This window comes from Lathyrus oleraceus, chromosome 3 (assembly GCF_024323335.1).
Source record: "Lathyrus oleraceus cultivar Zhongwan6 chromosome 3, CAAS_Psat_ZW6_1.0, whole genome shotgun sequence".
Classification (NCBI taxonomy): Eukaryota; Viridiplantae; Streptophyta; class Magnoliopsida; order Fabales; family Fabaceae; genus Lathyrus; species Lathyrus oleraceus.
In genome coordinates, this window is record NC_066581.1 from 73,614,853 (window position 1) to 73,638,770 (window position 23,918).

A 23,918-nucleotide genomic window follows, 5' to 3' on the forward strand; every position below is an offset into this window, starting at 1 on the left:
GGATTGAAGTTGGAAGCTAGAACAATGGTTAAGTAAAGAAAGTTCCATATGGTGATGTTCAATTGTTATTGTGTAACTTATTTTCTGTTTGGAATTGGCAGTGCAGAAAAGTTACTTAATGACAAACAAGATTCAAGTTTGGGGTTATGATGACACTCTGTCATTGCATGTTTTCTTTTGAAGAAACGAATCAAAACAAGTTAAAGAGGAGCAAAAATGAAGAGTAAAGGCCAATGAAAGATGCAAAAATGACCAAGTGAGAAGAAATAAGGACTTGGTGAATATTAGGTGGTAAAAGGAGCAAATACATGTCGCTACTGGAATAATCACGCGTAGCATCACACGTGTGATAAAAAAACAAAGCCAACATCGCGCGCGATGCAAGTGATAATGAGCGTGATGGTACTTTATCTGAGCTTTTTATGATGGGTTTGTGATCCATTCTGACTACTTTAAAAGGGAAAGTTTGGTACTTTTTCAGGGGTTCTGCGATTTTACACTGCAAATGATGATTTACAACACCATAAGGCATATTTGGAGCGTATGTGAAGCCATTAGAGGCCAGTTCTTCAAGGGAATTCTTACGCAAAACTCTTATCTGTATTTGATATTGTAGTTTGAATTATGAGTAGTAATTCTCTTTAGGTTAGGTTTTGTTTGATGAATCTATTTTAATATTGTTGGGACATATGTTTGATTTGCTAGCTATAATTATATTCAATTGCACCTTGTTCTTAATGATTTTTATGTGAGATACTCTTTTAATCCGAATTTGGGTACATGGGGAATATTGACCATTAGTCTATATGTTGAACCTAGGGCAATTGTTGTGCTTACGTTGGTTGAATATGGATATGAGACCTCGAGTAGTGGCTTAGGAATTAACGTTATATTTCATTTCCTAATCTTGCTTACGTTGTTGGACTAGAGGTAGAAAGCTCTGATTATAGATTAGTGAGCTATACACCAAGAGATTGGGTATATCGGTTTTGTTAATTCGCTGTGGAATTATAGAAACGATATCATTTATGCAATACATTGAACAACAACCGTAGAGAAATAGGTAATTATATACAAAACTAAACCTCTTTCGTATTGTTGATACAACACTTTATTTCCTTTTTCGTATTAAAACTCGATCTCCCCCACCCCACCCTAATTTAGTATTTTCTAAACATTGCATAATTATTGTATTGTTAAATGGCGATCTCTGTGGATTTGATCATTTTATTACTTTGACGCTATCGATACACTTGTCGAGAAGTCATCAGTGCCGGCAGTAGTCGTGTGGCTTGCAATAGCAGACACAACATAATAGTTACCGAAAACATCATTGTAAAACTCAAGACCATTGTCGGTCCTCAATCTCTTGACCTTCCTCCCAGTTTGGTTTTCGACCAGAGTCTTTAAACTTTTAAAATTTTCAAAAGGTTCATCCTTAGTTTTCTAGATGAATACCCATAGCTTTCTGGAATAATTATCAACTATGGATAGGAAATACTTTGCACCTGAGTGTGAAGGATTCCTTCCTGGCCCTTAAAGATCAACATGAATGTAATAAAGTGATCCATGTGTTCTTTGTTTACCTTTGTTAAACTTCAACCTACAGTATTTACCAAATACACTAGTTTTTCGACCTTGTCACCACTTAGCGGATTTTGGTTCGACAATTCGATCAGGCCTCTTTCACTCACATGGCCAAGTCGCTTGTTTCGCAGCTCAGTTTTCGACACATATTTTATGGATGACACATCTGCTGAACCACTTACAACCTCAGCCTTAAGGGTATACAAGTCTTGTTTCTTCATACCTCTCAAGACTTCCTTTGACCCCTTCATTATCCTTAGGATACTTTTCTCTCCTTTGAAAACATATATTTTCTTGTCGAATTCACCAAGAAAAATAAAATTCCTCTTAAGTTCAGGTACATACCTGACATCAGTCAATAGCCTTATTGACTCATCATGGAGCTTGAATCTCACAGATCCGATACCTATAATTTTGCAAGCTTTGTTGTTTCCCAGCAGCATTAATCCACCATCTTTATCACATAATTCCCCAAACACGTCTTTGTTTGGAGTCATGTGCAAAGTACACCCTAAATCCATAATTCACTCCTTGCTAGAGTCGCTTCTTGAGAGCACCAGGACATCAGATGATTCATAATAATCTTTCACAATGGTTGCATTATCATTATCATTTCCACTATGATTATTCAGTTGATCAGGGTACACCTTTTTTGTTCGACCCTCCTTCTTACAATGATAACACATAATAGCAAGAGCATTACCACCATAAAAATTATGTAGAACTTTACCCTTCTTCTTCTCAAATCTACCATCTTTCTTTGTCAATTTTCCTTTTACAGATAATCCTTCACTAACAGTCAATGGCTTGTGCTAATTTTGTTCTTTCAAATCCTTAGAGTACAAGGCTGATTGAACTTCTTCAAAGGTCAAGAACTCTCTTTCATACAAGAGGGTTTGTTTGAAGTGAGCATGAGATATTGGTAAATCACACAATAACAGCAATGCTTGATCTTCATCGCTGATGGTAACCTCAATATTCTCAAGATCAAGAATAAACTTATTGAACATATCAAGTCATTCAGCTAAGACTTTGTCTTCACTCATCTTGAAATATTAAAACAAAGCTTGCTTTAGGTAGAGTCAATTGACCAAATATTTGGTCATATACAAACCTTCGAGTTTCGTCCACACACAAGCCGTAATTTTCTCCTTCAAAACCTACCGGAGAACCTTATCACTAAGGCTCAATACAATGGCGTTGTGGGATTTCTCGATCATCTTCATCTTCTCCTTCTCCATTAAGGCATCATCCATCTTCTCTGATCCTTTCAACAGTTTTTAACAAACCCTGCTGAACTAGTAGGACTTGCATCTTCAAGCTCCACAAACCAAAATCATTCACACCGATGAATTTCTCAATGCATACTTTGTTGACAACATATTTTTTTCCACGCTCACCGCACAAATTTATTGTGAAACGGTGCTCAAGAAAATGGAGTATGATTGGTTTCTTGATTAACAAAAAGACCACAAAGTAAAGGAAAAGATAGAAGAGAAGAAAAAGACAATTCAAAGTGGTTAAAAACTAAATTCTTGATTCAATTTCACATCAGGGAACAATGTTTACAACTGAATCTTAACCACACCACTTTCTCCATCTGAACATGATCATTAGGGATTAGTGAAGAAGTGGTGACTAGTATGTTATTTATAAGAAAGCTAAACCGTAATTTTCAACTAACATATTAAACAATTGACCCAACATACTGGCCCAATTCGACATGCTAATTTAAACTACAAGCTAACATATTTCAACAACATATGCTAGAACAAGTTTTAAATACAACACGTACATCTTCGACTCCTGCATGCTTAAACAAGCTTCGACTACAGCGTGCACAACTCCTGTCGAAACATGAAGTTATCCATGTCTAGACTAGAGTTCGAACCAAAATACCACATTGTGATTGAAGCAAGTTCTCCATCAACATCACCCGATAGTCATAAAACCATCAAACATAGAAGTGGAAGGCTGAATGAATTGTGATGATTTAGTCATGGTGAAAGAGATTGATCCAAAAACTAAAAACCCAAAAGGTTTCAAGAATGAAGAAGGAAGAAAGGTGCGGAAAAACATTTAGTGGTTATAACCGGAAAAACTGCAATTTTTCAAATTGACATGTAAGAACTCCAAACCATACTAACTGATACCACTTGTTGAGCACAATTAGTATTCTCTAATTTCATTGCATAAGTTTAAAGCTCTATATAAAAAAAGTGTCAAATACAAAGTATATTACTTGCATTAATGTTAAACTAATTCAAACACCAAACAAAAACCAAGCTACTTAACATATCTTTCACCAAAATTGAAACGGGGGTTGTCTTTAAACATACTTTAACCAATCCTGTATTTTCAGTACTCACTAAACTTATCCACTAAATAAAAAGAAGCCCCAAAATTATTTTATTGCTTTGTGAATAATCCAAAATCGAATGAGCAATGGCATGTAGCTGGCTGTACCACATATTCAAAATTCCATGGTCCCTAGCTATCTCAAAGCAATTTGAAGGCATACTAAAAAGTAAGGTTCTTCTCATATTAGTCTGTTTTTTTCCGGCTTGCAGTTGATCTTGCTGTGTTCGTGCTATAAAGCAGAACGTCCTTAAAATCTCTATTAATTTTTCTTATACTTTTTCAACTCTTCAAGGACTATCTTAAGCGCAATACAATTCTTACCTAATAAAAATACCATGGCCCCAATGCATTAACGAGGAGATATATATAAAAGAAGGTAACGTTATCCTTCTTCCGTATTTGGCGGTGACTATGTCAAAGTGTCGGTGGCAGCATGGCTTTTACTAGCACCTTATTTTCTTTAAACAATATTTGGATTGGTCCATTTCTAAAGTGTGCTTCATTCACGTGCATGGGCTATACCAAAAACTAGATTCTCTTAAAAATTCATATTGTAAATTTTTTAAAATAGTAATTGATATCAAGGTTTTACAACTGAGTTTGACAGTGAATGCGACTGTACAAGATCCGTGCATAGATGTGACCTAAAAGAAGAGCAGCGCATGCTACTAGATTCAGTACGACACCCTCCTTTAAATTTTTATGTCATTTTCATTTATGCGTGTTCCTTCCTTCCATGTTTCGTGTTGGTCCAGAAACATGCAACCTAGTTGGCAAGGCAACTATTAACTATGCAAAATTCCAATTTTAGAAAATTGTTTCATAATCCAATTCTATCATCTATTGACTCTATTTACACATTTTTCATTTGAAAACAAATTTAAATTATGCGACTGTGAATAATTTCTCATTGTGTTTTTGCTTTTACGTCTATGGTTTTACTAGTTTGGCTTGAATTGACCAATTTAGAAATGCATGCAATTAATATTGGGATTGGTTTAGTGGTAGGATTCACAAAATTGAACGCGCAGGTGACGATTGTCTTTTCTAATGCGTGGTCTCTTGCTGAAGCTGATTACTCTTTTCTCTGTTTTGGTGTGATTGAACCTTCAACTCTCGAATCTCCTCAAAACTGTTGGTCAAGTTCTGTCTAGCGTTGGGATAAAGAAACCTTCAACTTCTTAGTACGACTATTTTCTTCCTTTAGTTCCTTCTTGCAACCCTCCAACTGTTCGCGAAACTTCTTAAGCTGGTCTTGGCAGTTGATCTCCCTCTTGTAGGCTTGATATTGGACATCAACGATCTGTTTCTTCTTGATGAACAAACTATCAATAGTCTCCTTCAAAGCGTCACTTACCTTCATCCTTTTGAATTGTTTCTCTTGGGCTTCCTCTATCACTTGGGATGTCAGTGCTCTCTTCTGGTTGAGGTTACTTTTTCTTTCTTAAGCTTATTGTGTCTAACCTTTTCTAACCTTAGTCGTTCGAGATGTCGAACTCTATCAGCCAATTGTGACATACTCTTCACAAAGGTTGGGTCTATTTTCTTCCTAATGGAATAATCTAATCCCCCAGCAGGCAATTGAACCAGTTCATGTTCTGGTACTTGGCCTTTAATGATCTGAATCTATTCAGATAATCGTCAATGCTCTCAGCAAACCTTCTCTTAATACTAGACAATTCTGCCAAACTAATTTTGGAGTGTCATTCGTAAAAATGTTCATGGAACTTCTTTTCTAATTTGGCCCACGAATCAATCGAACTTGGGGCCAAAGAAGTGAACCATGTGAAGGCAGTCTTAGTCAGAGAGGAAGGAAAATTTTTTACCCTCAAACACTCATTATGAGCTAAATCTCCTGACTCTGTTAGATATCTGGCAACATGCTCTATTGTCGACTCGCCAGATTCTCCCCCAAATTTAGTGTACTTAGGCACTTTCATTCCCCTAGATGCCTCGGTTTGGAGAATAAATTCAGCCAACGGGGAGACATATAGTGGCCTTTGCAATGTGACACTCATACCATTCCTAGCCATAATCCTTTCGACAATAGTTGTCAAATTATTTTCTACTGCTAAGTCTTCTTGTCGATGTTGATCGACAATTTGATCAACATCTTGGTGTCGGTTAACCAACACCATCTAGTTACGTCCTGCTACTCCTGATTCAACGCCCTGATTTTGTTGGGGTCTAAGGATTTGTCCCTCCTGGACTGTCTCATCTTCTGCTGCCCCTATCTCCATCTGAACAAAAACGGTTTGCCTAACCACTTGTGTCATCTGTCGAGCCGGTTCCCCTAGGAAGTTACACAAGAGTGTCAATTGATTCACCACCTGCCTATTTGTTTCAGCAGATTCCTGTATCACAGGATTAAAAATATACTCATATGATTAGTTAACATATTAACCAACTCATGGTTACTATCATCCATTTGCTGCCTCAACACCTCTATTGAAGTGTTCGACAGTGGCATGGTTCTATTCTGAGTATTATTCCTATTCTGAACATTGCCCTCTTGCGCCGATCCTTGCAATGAGGGATTCATATTTTGAGTGTTGTCTGAAAATAATGCTGCACTTGATGTCGACTGATATCCTGACATTAAGGAATACGACATTCCATAAAGAGGATCTGTGGTGCCAAAGCGAGGCACATAAGGTCTGAACGTCGTTATTGTTGATCCTAAACCTCCCAGTGGAGGTAAAGGAATTGATGCTCCAACCGCACCCGTAGTCGACATCGTTGAGGTTGCACTTGTCATCGGCGGCAAAGTTGCAACCTGTGAGATTACTGTTCCCATAGTGGATAAAGTCCCTTGTGGCACTTCATCTGTATTGGAGTTTGACATTTTCATAGTTTCTGTGGCCTACTATATAGTTTGCCACTTCTAAGTTTTATGCAATTGCGTAACTACACTAGCACTTGTCCCACTGGGCGTGCCATTTTGTTTACTGTGGAAATTGGTAAACAACCGCTGGTCCTCCCTAGGCCTTAAAACTAAGGGTTACTTGCAGGATCGACCAGTTGATCCTAAGACATGTGCTAGTGTGACAGTGTGACTTATTCAATTCGACAGATAATTAACTTTGTGAGAAACGGCTCCTGGCAAAGTATTGAACAAGCATAAGTTTTTTCCACACGAAATGATAATGATGATATAGCCTATGGGTGACTTGTGGCCGACAACACTACAACATTCAAAAGACGTACACGACGAACACGCTTTTGGTGAACTCTATTATCGTAATAGAATCAGTGTCGACAGCGTAGACGACAACGTAAAGTGATAACTCAAAAGTAAATGAAATTAAAATAAAGTGTTCAACGGGAACAATTGAAAGATAAGGAAGTTGCATTGAAATAAATGTGGTGATTCACGTACATAGCACTCTTAAAAACTCTTGCTTCCTCGCGCTGGGAATGAGAAGTTTTTTACAAGTGATTTTGGTACAAAGTGAACACCCCGAGCCCTTCGTGGGATCTCCTATTTATAATAAACTAAAGAAACTGCTTACAGGCACACAACTTCTAAAAAATAACAGACGTCGTGCCACCCGATCTACAAACTGCTCCATACACGTTCTACAAACTGTTCCATATTCTGGCGCTTATTCTCCTTGTAACTGCTAGTCATTTTCAATGTCAAACTTCTCCCGCCCAGGTATTTAGGTCAACCCTATCTCCTATGTGTTTGACACAACCAAGAATTCCTTAAGTCCCAATCTTCATTTCAGTCGACAGAGTGAGTTTCAACCAAACATGATTCTTCTGTTGGTGTCATCTCCTGGTGACTTATGTTTTTCTCAGCTCTTGCTTATCTTAGGCACATATTCCTTTCAAACCACCCCTTGGTGGGGTATAAATCTTAAATTCATAAGGCACTTTCATTGATTACGCCTTCAACATGCCTTATAGATTTCTTGTGGTAACAGCGTGTCGTGCCTCTCTTTTAATCTCTTAATGTAACTTTTTTTCTCATCTCACTCCCTTGTATGAAAACGAGTTTCTTTTATGTAATGTAATGTTATGAAGAAAAAGAAGAATACAATATCAAATGAGGACAACCTTGAAGATCTTGCTTGGAGAAGCTTAGATCGTTATTAGGTTAGCTTAGGTTCTCTCATTGGCTTGGGAGAACAATTGTGCTAAGGGCCATAACTGTTTCATTTTTGTATGTATGTTGATGAATATGAATGTATGTTGTTGCATGTGAGAGACGATTTATATGATAAATAAGCCAGTGAGATCAGAATAATTGCAAATTCCCTCAAATTAAATATTAAGTTTATGCTTTCCAAGTTTTAGCACTCATCAGGACTAGTATCGAATAATGTAGGTTTCACTTATGCAAGGTGCATGTTCTATATTAGTAAGGTGCGATGGGATAATTGTAATATCCAATTGCTAAAACAATGGGTCAAACTTAACTAAACAAATTATAATAAGATTATAAACGTTTATAAGCAAGAGTTGAAAATGATCCATGTGATGGATTGGAATAAGGAGTTATTCACCCAACTAAAATATTCGAGAGTTGTATTAGATACAATTGGAAGGAGTTTCTATCTAAATAACCTAGTTTTGTGTAATCCGCCTACGCGGACTTAAAACAAAGTGAAATGTGGATCTCGGCCCACTAGAAAATCTTTCGACAGGATTTTCCGAATCAAATGATGAGGGTCATTTGTTTTGAGTAAAATATTGGGAGCATATTTAATTAAAGACCTAATTAAATATGTTATTTTAGTGATACTTGTATTTTCATATTTTTTCATGTAGATTACCATGACAACAAACACCTCTAACAACATTTTGCAATCAATCCTTGATAAGCATAAATTGTCTGGGACAAATTTTCTGGATTGACACCGAAATCTGAGGATTGTCCTCAAACATGATAGAAAGTTGTATGTCTTGGGGAAACTTGTTCCTGAAGAGGAACCTTTTAGTTCTGCACCTAAGGCGGAAAGAGATGCTTATAAGAAGCATGTCGATGATGAAAATGAAACTGCTTACCTCATGCTAGCTACCATGAATTCAGAGTTGCAAAAGCAACATGAGAACATGGCAGCGTTCGATATGATCGAACACCTGAAGATGCTCTATCAAGAGCAGGCAAGGCATGAAAGGTTTGAAGTTTCAAAAGCCATTTTTCAATGCAAGTTAGCTGAGGGAGCCCATGTAGGTCCCCATGTGCTCAAGATGATTGGGTATATGGAGAACCTTGAGAGGTTGGGTTTTCCCCTCGGAAAGGAACTTGTGACTGATTTGATCTTGCAATCGTTTCCAGATAGCTTCAGTCAATTTGTCCTTAATTTCAACATGAATGATATGGACAAATCTCTTCCTGAACTGCTAGGCATGTTAAGAACTACTGAGCAGAATCTGAAGTCAAAAGGGAAGTCTATTCTGATGATCGGAAATGGAAAGAGACATAACAAAAAACCCACCAAGCAGGGTGGTAAAGGGAAAGGCAAGGAAGTTGCCAAACCCAAACCCATTGCTCATGCTTTGAAGCCTAGTGGAGGCATGGCAAAGAAAGGCACCTGCTTCCATTGCGGTAAGACCGGACACTGGAAGAGAAACTGCCCAAAGTACCTGGAAGATAAGAAGAATGAAGTAGAGACTTCAACGTCAGGTATTTTTGTTATTGAAATTAATTTATCTACTTCTGCATCATGGGTATTAGATACTGGATGCGGTTCTCACAATTGTACCAATGTGCAGGGGCTAAAAAGGAGTAGAGATTTGGCAAAAGGTGAAGTTGACCTACGAGTTGGCAATGGAGCAAAGGTTGCTGCTTTAACCGTAGGAACTTATGTATTGACTTTACCTAGTGGTTTAATAATTCAGTTAGAGAAGTGTTATTATGTACCTGCAATTAGCAGGAATATTATTTCCATTTCTTGTTTGGACAAGTTTGGTTTTTCATTTATAATAAAGAACAATTGTTGCTCCATTTATTTGAATGATATATTCTATGCTACTGCACAAATGAACAATGGACTATATATCATTGATCTTGAAATACCTATTTATAACATTAATACTAAAAGTATGAAACCTAATGAGTTAAATCCAACTTACCTTTGGCATTGTCGATTTGGCCACATAAATGAGAAACGCATTTCCAAACTCCATAGAGATGGACTCTTGGACTCTTTTGATTATAAATTATATGAGACATGCAGATCTTGTTTAATTGGAAAGACGACAAAGTTTCCATTCACGAGAAAAGGTGAAAGAGCTAATGATCTTTTGGCCCCCATGCATACTGATGTATGTGGACCACTGAACATACCAGCCAGAGGAGGTTTTCAGTACTTCATCACATTTACTGATGATTTCATTTTATATGGTAATATGTATTTAATGAAACACAAATCAGAGTCCTTTAAAAAGTTCAAGGAATTCAAGAATGAAGTACAAAATCAACTAGGTAAGAATATTAAAACTCTTCGATCAGATCGAGGTGGTGAGTATTTAAGCCTAGAGTTTGATGACCATCTGAAAGAGTGTGGGATTCTATCCCAACTTACTCCTCCTGGAACACCCCAATGGAACGGTATATCTGAGAGAAGAAATCAAACCTTGTTAGACATGGTCCGATCCATGATGAGTCATGTCGATCTTCCAAACTCCTTTTGGGGATATTCACTATTGGCAACAGCTTACACACTTAACCGTGTTCCATCCAAAAAGGTTGAGAAGACACCATATGAGATATGGAGTGGTAAGAAACCACATATGTCTTACATGAAGATTTGGGGTTGCGAAGTTTATGTGAAACGACAAATTTCAACTAAGCTTGAGCCCAAATCTAACAAATGCTTATTTGTGGGATATCCTAAAGAAACAAGAGGGTATTACTTCTATAATCCTTCTGAGGGCAAAGTGTTTGTCGCTCGAACTGGAGTTTTCCTAGAAAAGGATTTTATTTCCAAAGGAATAAGTGGGAGGAAAGTAGAGCTTGAAGAAATTCAAGAATCACAAAGCATTGATACACCTATGAAGGAATTGGAGAAGGAAACACAAGTAGTTGTGGAAGAGCAACATGCTCAAGTAGAACAAGACCAACGTAGGTCAAGCAGGATATGTCACCTACCTGAGAGATATGGATATCTCATAGTTGATCAAGGTGATGTATTACTCATGGATCAAGACGAGCCTATGACTTACCAAGAGGCCATAACTAGTCCCGAGTCTGAGAAGTGGCTAGAAGCCATGAAATCTGAAATGGATTCCATGTATACAAACCAGGTTTGGGCCTCGGTAGAGCCTCCTCTAGGAATTAACCCTATAGGATGCAAGTGGGTATTCAAAAAGAAGACTGACACGGATGGTAAGGTACATACCTATAAGGCAAGAGTGATTGCAAAAGGATATAAACAAATTCATGGGGTTGACTATGATGAAACCTTTTCACCAGTTGCAATGCTTAAATCTGTTCGGATTTTACTTGCTATCGCTGCATATCATGATTATGAAATATGGCAGATGGATGTCAAAACTGCTTTCCTTAATGAGAATCTTCTTAAGAATGTGTACATGACAAATCCTGAAGGATTTGACATACCAAAAGAAGTCCAAAAGATATGTAAGTTACAAAGATCAATCTATGGATTGAAGCAAGTTTCCAGAAGCTGGAATCTTCGTTTTGATGAAACAGTAAAATAATATGGATTCATCAAGAATGAAGATGAGACTTGTGTCTACAAGAAGGTTAGTAGGAGCATGATCATCTTCCTGGTATTATATATAAATGACATATTACTCATTGGAAACGATGTCCCTACCCTGCAACAAGTAAAATCTTGGTTGGGGAAATGCTTTTCTATGAAGGACCTAGGTGAAACAACCTATATATTAGGAATTAGGATCTATAGAGATAGATCACAAAAACTACTTGGCCTAAGTCAGAGTACATACATAGACAAAGTGCTGAGACGCTTTAATATGCATGATTCCAAGAAAGGATTCATACCTATGCAATATGGTCTGTGTCTGTCAAAAACACAATCCCCTTTAACTAAGGAAGAAAGGGATTGCATGAATAAGATTTTGTATGCATCTGCAATAGGATCTATCATGTATGCCATGTTATGTACTCGACCAGATGTATCATATGCTTTAAGTGCAACGAGTAGGTACCAATATGATCTCGGTGATGCTCATTGGGTAGCCGTCAAGAATATTCTTAAGTATTTGAGAAGGACTAAGGACTCATTCTTGATATATGGAGGTCAGGAAGAGCTTGCTATAATTGGATACACCGATGCTAGCTTCCAGAAAGATAAGGATGACTTTAGATTGCAATCTGGTTATGTGTTCTGCTTAAACGGTGGCGTTGTGAGCTGGAAAAGTTCAAAGAAAAATACAATTGTTGATTCTACAACCGAGGCCAAGTATATTGTTGCCTCAAGTGAAGCAAAGGAAGTTGTTTGGATCAAAAAGTTCATTAGTGAACTTGGCATAGTTCCTAGCATTATGGATCCCATTGATCTCTATTGTGATAACAATTGTGCTATCTGTTGATTGTAATTTTAAGTGTCGGGTTTTTGTTATCGTCTCCACAGGGATTGTGAGATATCGCCGCCTTTCGACAGTTGTTTTAATTCTTAGCTTAAGGTAACAATGGTTTTTGGTTTTAGTCACGGTATCTTGCATAAAAGTGTAAGAAAATGCGGTAAAAGATTTGGTTTTAATATTTGAGAAATATTGCCAAAGTTAGGGTTCCATAATCACTTTGCATGCATATGTTCGATCAACAAGACTTATAAACTCCTTTAGATGATAAACTATTTCACAAAGTCCTCCCAATGTGTTTATCTCTAACACACATTGTGGGTTTTCCCATTTTGATCCATTGTTTATCTCTAACACAATCTATCAAAATGACAACTTTTTGGTTCAACTTTATGGTGAACAAAATCATTCATTTCTATCTCTAGCTAACAAACAAGATTGGATGAAAACCTAGGTAAAGAGTTGGTAAACATCTCTCGATCATAAACCAACACAAAGAGTTATCGATAAAACAAAGTTTTCACCATATATTCATCATTAAAGAGTTTACAAATGAAGATCGTCCCATTTACATACAAAGCTAATGATTATCTACATATAACCTTGACAAAATGAAGAACTTAGCTACTCATTTTCATGGTAGCTTGGTCAACAAGTTTCGGAAGAAGGTTGATCAACATCCGAGTCGAATAATCGAGATTGGATGGGAATCCACCTTCTTTTTGTGAAAGATTGTTAAGATATGAAGAGAAATGATAAAATGGGTTTCTAGGTCACAAAATGATCCAAAAAGCAATGCAGGAAAATATCTAAGAAAATCTGAGTTGTTGTCCAAAAAGTAGCCCTTGCTACTTATAGTACTATGGTCTGAGCTGTCATGCTCGCTAGGCGAGCAGAATGGCTCGCCTAGCGAGGCCCTAAAATAGGCACCAGAGGCACCTGCGCCCAGAGAAATATCCTTTGCCAGATTTGTATGTTCGCTAGGCGAACAAAACCTTCGCTAGGCTAAACCCATGCTTCAACCTTCGCTCCAACGAGTTTAGGAGGTTTTGCTACTGGAATTGCTCGTTGGGAGCTCGCTAATGGCTCGCCTAGCGAATGAGTGCTGACTGCTCTTTTGACCAAGTCTGGACGTGTTCGCTACCACCTTCACTGGCTGCTCGCCTAGCGAGTTTGTTGATGTTTGCTACTGCAAAATACTGGAGATGTTCGCTGGGTGCTCGCCTAGCGAGCACTTCGCCATAACACTCGCCTAGTGAGCATGCTGATGAATGCTTTCTTCTCTTGGTCCCTTTGCCAACTTTCTTGTGCCTTCATTTTCTATTATTTCATGCCTAATTCCTGCACAATAACGCACAAATCAAAGGTACCAAGATCATTTAACATTGTATTGTGATTCATCTAAAACAAAGGCGGTTTCGAACGCTTTAGCAACAAAAAGGAGTGAAAAATGCCCACATTTGATAGCTCAAATAAGCACTTTTGGGCATCTAACAACTCTCCCCAACTATATTCTTGCTTGTCCTCAAGCAAAGTATGCCTCTTGAAGGACAAGACGATTTGCTTTAAGAAAAAGGTTTCTCCGAAGTCGGATAAAACGGCTCAAACACAAGAAAATCAACCAGGCATAAGTTCCCAATGGTTAGAATAACATAATGCACAAGAACTACAACTTAATAGCAATGCGAAATATGTATCTATCCACAACAATATTATCTTGAATGAATCACCCTATCTCTCCTCTTCGAATAAGGATTGAAGAAATTACGCGTTTGCAATCGTCGGAATAATCTCACTCTCCAACAAACAATGAAGAAATCAATTCAATTCATACAATGTCTAACAATTATAAATGGTAATGTGGAAGCACGAAGATCACTAAGGACTTTTCGGTTGTAGCTTGGTTAGGTTAACAAACAAGGGTCATTTCTAAGGCCATTGAAAACGAAATTGCCGATGCAAAAGAGACATTCACTGTACATTATTCACACATCTCAACTTCGTTCCATTTGTTTCTCATTTGAAACCTTCACAACTCTTATTTCACAACTCAATTTTTGTTTTTCACTATTTTTCTTCCAAGCAAGCATTCGTTTTCATTTTCTCTATTTTTTCTTTTCTTTCACATCATATTTACAAAACAGATGTTTCTCTTTTCTATATTTTATATATTTTTTTTCAATGCTTGCTCGGTTTTTCAAGAGTTGTGGCACTTACCGATTCTCATTTTCATTCTCCCCAACTTATTTCTTTTACTCACCCTAAGTGAATGCTCTTGACTTTTACGGCATAAGAACAATTATCAAAATTTTCCGGGTTTCAAGAAAAAAGATTTTTGACATCTCGCTTTATTTCAAGTCGAGATTCAATTGTTTAAGCTCGAAGGGGTTAACGAATACTCTCTCTGCTCACGGGTAAGTTGTATTTGGAACTGGTTGTGCTCGATAGAAAACAAGCGCCTTAATCATTTCTAATTGCTTCCACATATTCACAATAATAAAAGACCAAGCATGAATCAAATGAATCAACAAAGTTTAGTAGAATCCAACATTTAAGTGTACAATGGAGGTTTCCTCACAATTTGTGGTTCTAAGTCCTAAGTGAATCATTCTTTCAATTATGTTGCAAAAAGAACAATATTCAATTACAAAAAAGAGTAAAGTTCTTAATGCATTCTAAAATTCTAACCGAAGGTAACCATGTACCTTAGCATTATTCGCCTGTTATTTTTATCATTGCCATCCAAGTTCGGATGCACCTTCATTGGATATTTCTTTGACGAGCAACCAATCTAGAAGGTTTGACACTCACAACCAAAATTTTATTAAACAAAAGAAATTTGAACCAAACACACAAATTAAAAACATAAACAATAACTATTACTTAAAAATTTTAAAATGTGCATGGGGGACAAAACACCCCAAAAGTACATAACCAAAATCAAAGTACAACAAATCTGAAAAATACAATAAAATAAAACAAACTTAGCCCTCAAAGGACTCAAAACCCTCATCACTACCGGCTTCAGAACCGGTAGCATCATCATCATCATCATCATCATCATCATCATCATCATCATCATCACCATCATCCTCAACACCACCTGAAACACTAGTACCAGATGCACCGGCACCCGCCCCCTCTCCAAACATAGGCCTGTCCACAGGCCAACTAGCGTTCTGCAGAAACTGCTCACGCGTCATCATCGAGTGATCACCGGAGGGGTCACGTGCCTGCAACTGCAACAACTGCATAGAATCGTGCATGTCAACCATGGCGCGCTGAGTTGCCGCCATCCAATCCCAATTGTAGTTGCAGACAGCCTGCTGGAAAGGATCGGATCCATGAGCAAAAGTACTAGGACCATCAGAAGTCCCGGTATTACCAGCAGCTGCACCATTTCTTAAGTTCTTAGGCTTGCAAAACTTGGCCACATATCTATCATTGATGGCCGGCGGGATCCTTACTTGACTCCGGGAGGGTAGCTTCACCTTCGCATGTTGGCACAAAGCCATGATTAGACACGGGAAAGCAAGGGGGCAGTTAACTCGTGCCCCCGACTTTAGCCCGCTCTCGACCACGAACTTCATCTCTAAAGCAATTACCCTCGCCACATCAATTTGAATATTCGTGAAGATGCAGTGAACCAGATGTGCCACTGGGATCGGCACGGTAGAGGTGTGAGACTTGGGTTTTATATTTGTGAGAACCAACATGAGTATCAGCTGAGCCATGGGAATCATGTCCTCCCTATGGTATCTCATCGGAACCCCAGATGGGTTCAACTCAACTGATTTCCCTTCAAATAGTAGAGCAGCAGAAATGGAGTCGGTGTCTCGGTGAAGCCTCAAATTCTGATGGTATGCGTCTCTCTCGTTTGCCCCCAGGTGGAGCGGTTCACCTAGAACACGGTTGATTGTATCCCGATCGAATGCAACCTGACGGCCAGACACTCGTGTTGTCCATGTGAAGGGCTGGTCGTCGTTAGGCAGTGTGTTCGCGTAGAACTCACGCACTGTTTCGATGTCATAGTGTTCAAGCGGAGATATCAACCGGTCCCACTTCTTACTATGAATCAACCCGACAAATGTACGGTAGGTGCCTTCTGGGTTGATTATGAACCTTTTCTCCGGCAAAATCTTTCTCTTTTCCAAAGCCACATATCTAGCTGCTTGCTTAGGCCCGACGAATTTGTCGGTGTCGAATTGTATGGGCACGGTACGGGAAGTGCTCCCGACCTTTCTCTTTTTAGGCGCGCTTGATCTGGATGCCATATGCAAAGACATGGAGAGGAAACAACACAAACACAAAACAGATTAGAAAGCAAAATAGAATATCCAATTACTGTCATGTTCGCCACTGATTCGCCTAGCGAGGTGCTAGCGAATCTTGCGAGTTTTGGGTTCTGCCTTGTTAACACTGAAATTTCAGAAAAACCCAAGGTCTCATGGTATCTATTTCAGAACAAAATGATTTATCATGAAAGGCATCGTTCTAAGGTACATGCAAATCTACACCCACATGCAAAACCTAATGTACACATTCCCCCAAATTCACCCTAAATGACATATACATCAGAAATTTACAAAGTTAAAACATAAAGAAATGGAATTAGGGCAAACCTTAGTGAAAGAGATTGATTGAATTTGAAGTGCACAATAAGGTTTGCAATGCAATGTAACCGTTTAGGGTTTGAGTGAGATGAAAAGTGAGAGAGTGTTTGTGAGTGCTAATTCAGACTACACCACTAAAAAGAAAAATGGTATTTGGGCCCAAAATAGTGGCCTGCTGAAACTTAAATTGGTTCTGTCACGCAGCGCTCGCTACTGCGTCGCCTAGCGAGCAGCTAGCGAATCGTCGCTACTGCCGTCGCCTAGCGAGCAGATAGCGAGCATGACAGTATTTTGCTTTTCAAAACAGAATGCAATGCACAATTCAGCAAGTTTCTTCAAGTTGAACACCAATACCAACACAACAAAAAAACTGTAAATACTTACAATGTTGGGGTGCCTCCCAACAAGCGCTTGTTTAACGTCGGATAAGCTCGACGGTTCGATGCTCACTGAGGAGCATCCAAGGGAATTGTGCAGCTTCCGCGATCCACTTTGTTGTTTGAGCTTCCGGGATCCATTTTGTTGAGCAACTTCCTCAAGGGCTTTGTTGTCTTCAAGAGGTTCTTGATGAACCTTCGATAAAATCTGATACCACCCTTTTTCGGAACTATTTGCACAACGCTCACCCATTCACCATCGGCGATAGAACAATTCATCCCGGCCTCTACTAGTTTGACAACATCCTTCTTTCTCAGCACCCGCATCAATTGATTCTCCTCCTTTGTGGACAAAGTGCTGCTAATGATTACCGGTTTGGTACAGTTATCACCCAGGAACACATACTTCAAATTTGGCTCTAGTTTTGGCTCCTCCACTTTCTTTGTCATATCCAAGCCTTCCCTTGTTTCTTCATGATAGAAAAGTTCTCCATAAGCCTCTAATTCATGCAACAATGCTTCCATCTCTTTTCCTTTATTTTTGGTCGAAACTTTGTAGACTCCGATAAGAGATCTTTCGGAAGGATTAGAAACATGAACATGGTTTGCGACCTCCATTAGCTTCTCCTTGGTGGCATCGATTCGGAAAGAATCATGCTTCTCATTAAGATGCTTTTTGGCTTCAAAAAGATGGAAGGCTACCTCTTCATTTTGGACCCTTACTTTTATCAAACCGTTGTCAACGTCAATCATCATGCGTGCGGTTTTCATGAATGGTCGGCCGAGAATAAGCGGAGCATCATCGTCCTCTTCCATATCAATAACAATGAAATCAACCGAGAAAAAGAATTTATCAACTTTGACTAACATGTCTTGAGCCACTCCATATGGTGCAGTGGTAGACTTATCAGCTAGTTGTAAAGTCATCTTAGCAGGTTTGATATCAACATTTCCCAATCTTTTGACAATGGATAGGGGAATTAAATTGATGCTAGATCCCAAGTCAATCAAGCCATTACCCGTGTAGGTGTCTCCGATGGTTACCGGTAAAGCGACTCGTCCCGGATCGGATTCCTTCCTTGGGAGAGTTTTTTGAATGATGGCACTACATCGTGCATCAAGCAAGATTGTCTCTGGTTCCGTGTACCTCCGCTTTTTAGTAAGTATGTCTCTGGCTCCAATGCTTCGGCAAACGGAATGTTCACTTTCAATTGTTTGAAAATATCCATGAACCGGGCGTAATGCCGTTCATTCTCCCTCTTAGATGAAGCATGTGGGTACGGAAGGTTTTGGATTGGAGTAGCGCTCACTACCTCCTTTCCTTTAGCAACTCTAGAACTCCTCCATCTAGGCTTTTTCACTGACTCCACCTTCACTTCATCACTATCGTTTTTCTCAATTTCCACACTTTCTTTATTTTCGACTTCACCGTTGTTTTCATCCTTTTCAACTTCTTCATCACTCCACTCCCCAACTTCACCATCAATTCTATCCTCTATTATTTTCTCCTCATCATTTTTCTCAACCTCTCTTTTTTCACTCTCATCTCTTTTCTTACTCTCACTAATCAACTCCCTTCCACTTCTCGTCGTTATCGCCTTACAATGTTCCTTAGGATTTGTTTGCGTGTTCGCCGAAAAAGAAGGTCCGGGTTGTTGTTCTGCTAGTTGCTTAGCAAGTTGACCGACTTGAGTCTCGAAATTTTTGATTGCCGCATCGTTACTCTTTTGATTAGCCATTGACATTTGCATAAATTGAGTCAATGTCTCTTCTAACTTTGAAGCAACGACCGACGGTTGAGGTTGGTAAGGATTTTGGGGAGGGTTTTGACAGTTAGAAGCACCACCCCCATAACCTTGGTTATGGTAATAGTTACTCCTTGGTTGGAACCCTTGATTCCCTTGAAAGTGTTGTTGTGGATTTTGAGTATGTTGTTGGTTTTGAGGATGTTGTTGATACGGTTGTTGTTGTTGTTGCCTCGGTTGGTAGTCTCGTTGGTTCGCCATGTAATTCACTTCTTCGAACCCGGGAGGTGGACAAAATCCGGTGTCATGCTCACCCTTGCAAAGCTCACAACAAGCTATTTGTTTAGCTCTAGAAGGCTCTTTCAACTCTTTTATTTGTTGAGTTAAGAGTTCGACTTGTTGTGAAATGAGTTTGTTTTGGGCAAGAATAGCATCGTTCGTCCCAAGTTCAAGCACTCCCGGTTTCTTCAAAGAGTTGTCTCTACTTTGACTTTGGAGGTCATTTAGAGCCATTCGATTAATGATATCAGTAGCTTCATCGGCACTTTTAGACAACAAAGAACCACCCGAGGTAGCATCCAATAAAGTCTTGCAATTCGGTTGGAGGCCATTCTTGAAAATATGGATTTGAGTCAATTCGTCAAATCCATGCCCTTTGCACTTCCGAAGCATGGATTTGAATCTTTCCCACGCCTCATTCAATGATTCGTTGGTCCCTTGTGAAAACACGGAGATTGCCGTTTTGGATTCCATGAAACGGTTGTGGGAGAAAAATCTTTCAATGAACTTCTCTTCCAACACGTTCCAATCCGTCATGACTACAGGTGTTTGATCCAAGTACCAATCTTTTGCTTTGCCGAGCAAAGCATGGGGAAATAATCTTTTGAACAACGGTAGCTCTTGAGCTTGATCAACTCCGGCCGCCAATGCTATCTCATAAAATTTGGTGAGAAAAGCAAAGGGGTCTTCATGGTCCATTCCGGTGAATGGACTTCCATATAATAGGTTAAGAGTTCCCGTTTTCATCTCGGCTTGCCTTCCCGTGTGGTTGGCAAACTGAGCAGTATTCCTTGGACTGTTGACACATGGTGTGGAAATGGGCGGTGGTTGTGGTGGTTGATCCATGATAGGTGTGAAAGGTGGTGGATGTGTTGTAGAAGAACTTTCTCCTTGTTCTTGTCGTTGTCTAGCTTGTTGCCTCCTTCGTCTCGTTCTGCTATTCAGTCTCCTGGCGGTTCTTTCGATCTCAGGATCAAAAAGAAGTTCGTCCTCAGGAACCTGCCCTCGCATAAAACGAAAGCTGCACACTAAACCAAACAAATTACAAGCACAAGTCAAAAATTCAAAAGTTAAAAATTAAGCAACTATTGCGATGCTCGCAATATCAATTCACAATCCCCGACAACGGCGCCATTTTGTTGATTGTAATTTTAAGTGTCGGGTTTTTGTTATCATCTCCACAGGGATTGTGAGATATCGCCGCCTTTCGACAGTTGTTTTAATTCTTAGCTTAAGGTAACAATGGTTTTTGGTTTTAGTCACGGTATCTTGCATAAAAGTGTAAGAAAATGCGGTAAAAGATTTGGTTTTAATATTTGAGAAATATTGCCAAAGTTAGGGTTCCACAATCACTTTGCATGCATATGTTCGATCAACAAGACTTATAAACTCCTTTAGATGATAAACTATTTCACAAAATCCTCCCAATGTGTTTATCTCTAACACACATTGTGGGTTTTCCCATTTTAATCCATTGTTTATCTCTAACACAATCTATCAAAATGACAACTTTTTGGTTCAACTTTTTGGTGAACAAAATCATTCATTACTATCTCTAGCTAACAAACAAGATTGGATGAAAACCTAGGTAAAGAGTTAGTAAACATCTCTCGATCATAAACTAAGACAAAGAGTTATCGATAAAACAAAGTTTTCACCATATATTCATCATTAAAGAGTTTACAAATGAAGATCATCCCATTTACATACAAAGCTAATGATTATCTACATCTAACCTTGACAAAATGAAGAACTTAGCTACTCATTTTCATGGTAGCCTGGTCAACAAGTTTCGGAAGAAGGTTGATCAACATCCGAGTCGAATAATCGAGATTGGATGGGAATCCACCTTCTTTTTGTGAAAGATTGTTAAGAGATGAAGAGAAATGATAAAATGGGTTTCTAAGTCACAAAATGATCCAAAAAGCAATGCAGGAAAATATCTAAGAAAATCTAAGTTGTTGTCCAAAAAGTAGCCCTTGCTACTTATAGTACTATGGTCTGAGCTGTCATGCTCGCTAGGCGAGCAGAATGGCTCGCCTAGCGAGGCCCTAAAATAGGCACCAGAGGCACCTGCGCCCAGAGAAATATCCTTTGCCAGATTTGCATGTTCGCTAGGCGAACAAAACCTTCGATAGGCTAAACCCACGCTTCAACCTTCGCTCCAACGAGTTTAGGAGGTTTTGCTACTGGAATTGCTTGCTGGGAGCTCGCTAATGGCTCGCCTAGCGAGTGAGTGCTGGCTGCTCTTTTGATCAAGTCTGGACGTGTTCACTACCACCTTCGCTGGCTGCTCGTCTAACGAGTTTGTTGATGTTTGCTACTGTAAAATACTGGAGATGTTCGTTGGGTGCTCGCCTAGCAAGCACTTCGCCACAGCACTCGCCTAGCGAGCATGCTGATGAATGCTTTCTTCTCTTGGTCCCTTTGCCAACTTTCTTGTGCCTTCATTTTCTATTATTTCATGCCTAATTCGTGCACAATAACGCACAAATCAAAGGTACCAAGATCGTTTAACATTGCATTGCGATTCATCTAAAACAAAGGCGGTTTCGAACGCTTTAGCAACAAAAAGGAGTGAAAATGCCCACATTTGATAGCTCAAATAAGCACTTTTGGGCATCTAACACTATCGCACAAGCTAAGGAGCCTAGATCTCACCAATGATCCAAACACATACTTAGGCGTTATCACCTCATTCAAGAGATAATAGATAGAGGATATGTGAAAATATGCAGAGTACCTACACTTGACAATATTGCTGACCCACTGACAAAGCCTCTTGCGCAACAGAAGCATGATGGCCATACTAGATCTATGGGCATTATTAGGGGTATGCCTGAGTGGCTCTAGTGCTAGTGGGAGATTGTTGGTGTAAGCCCTAGAGACCAATACTTTTGGTACTTGTATCGAATTATTTATTAAAAATAAAAGGCTTTTTTCTTTATTATGTGTGCTTAATAAAGTCCCTAGAATAGCTAGTCTGTTTAATGTATCAAGTGCGACTTAATTATGAGATCCCATTAAACATAAGGACACTATTCTTAAAGTATCCATAGTCGAGATTTTTATTGTGAAGTGGGATAACATTAAAGCATTAAGACTATTATGTATATAGACTGATGATCACATCTCATGGATCATGGATAAGGAGTTATCAAGTCTTAAACATATGTATGAATATTAGGAGTAATATTTATACTAGATTGACCTGCTATGAGAATACTATATAGAATGTTATGCAAAGTGTCATAAGTTATTCTCATGGTGATAGTGGTGTATACCACCTTTCGACCTGAAACCACTATGGACCCTAGATATAGAGTCGAATGCCTTATTGTTGATCAAACATTGTCCGTAATTGGAAGACCATAAAGATAGTTGATGGGTACTCCACGAAGCATGCTGAGGGACATGATTGACCTAGATGGAATTTGCCCATCCCGTATAACAGGATAAATGTCTAAGGGCCCAATATTGAACTGGACAAGGATGACACGGTCTATGCCTTGTGTTCAATATAGACATAAGGGCAAAAGGGTAATTGTACACATAAGTATTATCACAAAAGGATTTGTCATATCACATGACATTTTCGTGTCTTAGGTAGAAGTAATGTGTTGCTAGATACCGCTTACTGTTTATTATGTTAAATACGTGATTTAATATAATTACCAATGTCACAAGAACCTACAGGGTCACACACAAAAGGACGGATTGATGAGAGATAAAGTAAATAAGGAACATCGTAAGGTACAATGCACTTAAGTGAATTGTAGAACATCGTAAGGTACGATGCACTTAAGTAGAATACGAAATATGGTAAGGTACCACACGCTTAAGTGGTTTTGGTATATCATAAGATATGGGCCACATGCACTTAAGTGGGCTTTTTAGCTTGCAGCCCACATAAGTGGTTCTATAAATAGAACCCTTGTGCAGAAGCATTATATTAGATGAAATTTCATTTCTCTCTCTCTCTCTCTCTCTCTCTCTCTCTCTCTTTCAAAGCCTTCATTCGTAGCAACTAGCACTAAGATTGAAGGAATCCGTTCGTGTGGACTGAGTAGAGGCGTTGCCACCATTCAACGTTCGTGATCACTCTTTAGATCTGCATAAAAGGTTTCAATCGCCACAAGAGGTAACGATTTCTATCACTGATCATGCTCATTCGTAAGGATCACTAAAGGAGAAAATTTTAATTTTCGTTGCATTTTGGATCACAATTCTCCTTCATCCTTATAGTGCAATAAAAAAGTCAGAGCTTCGTAGTTCGGAGGATAAAGGCTGAGAAAAATATGATCCGGGGTGGTGTTTAAACCGGAAAGAAAAAGAGGCTTACCAAAGCACGAGGAATGAGATGGTAAGTAAGGAAAGCAGGAATCTATCAAAGCACTGGGTCTAATATGATAGGGATCTTACTAAGGTACAGA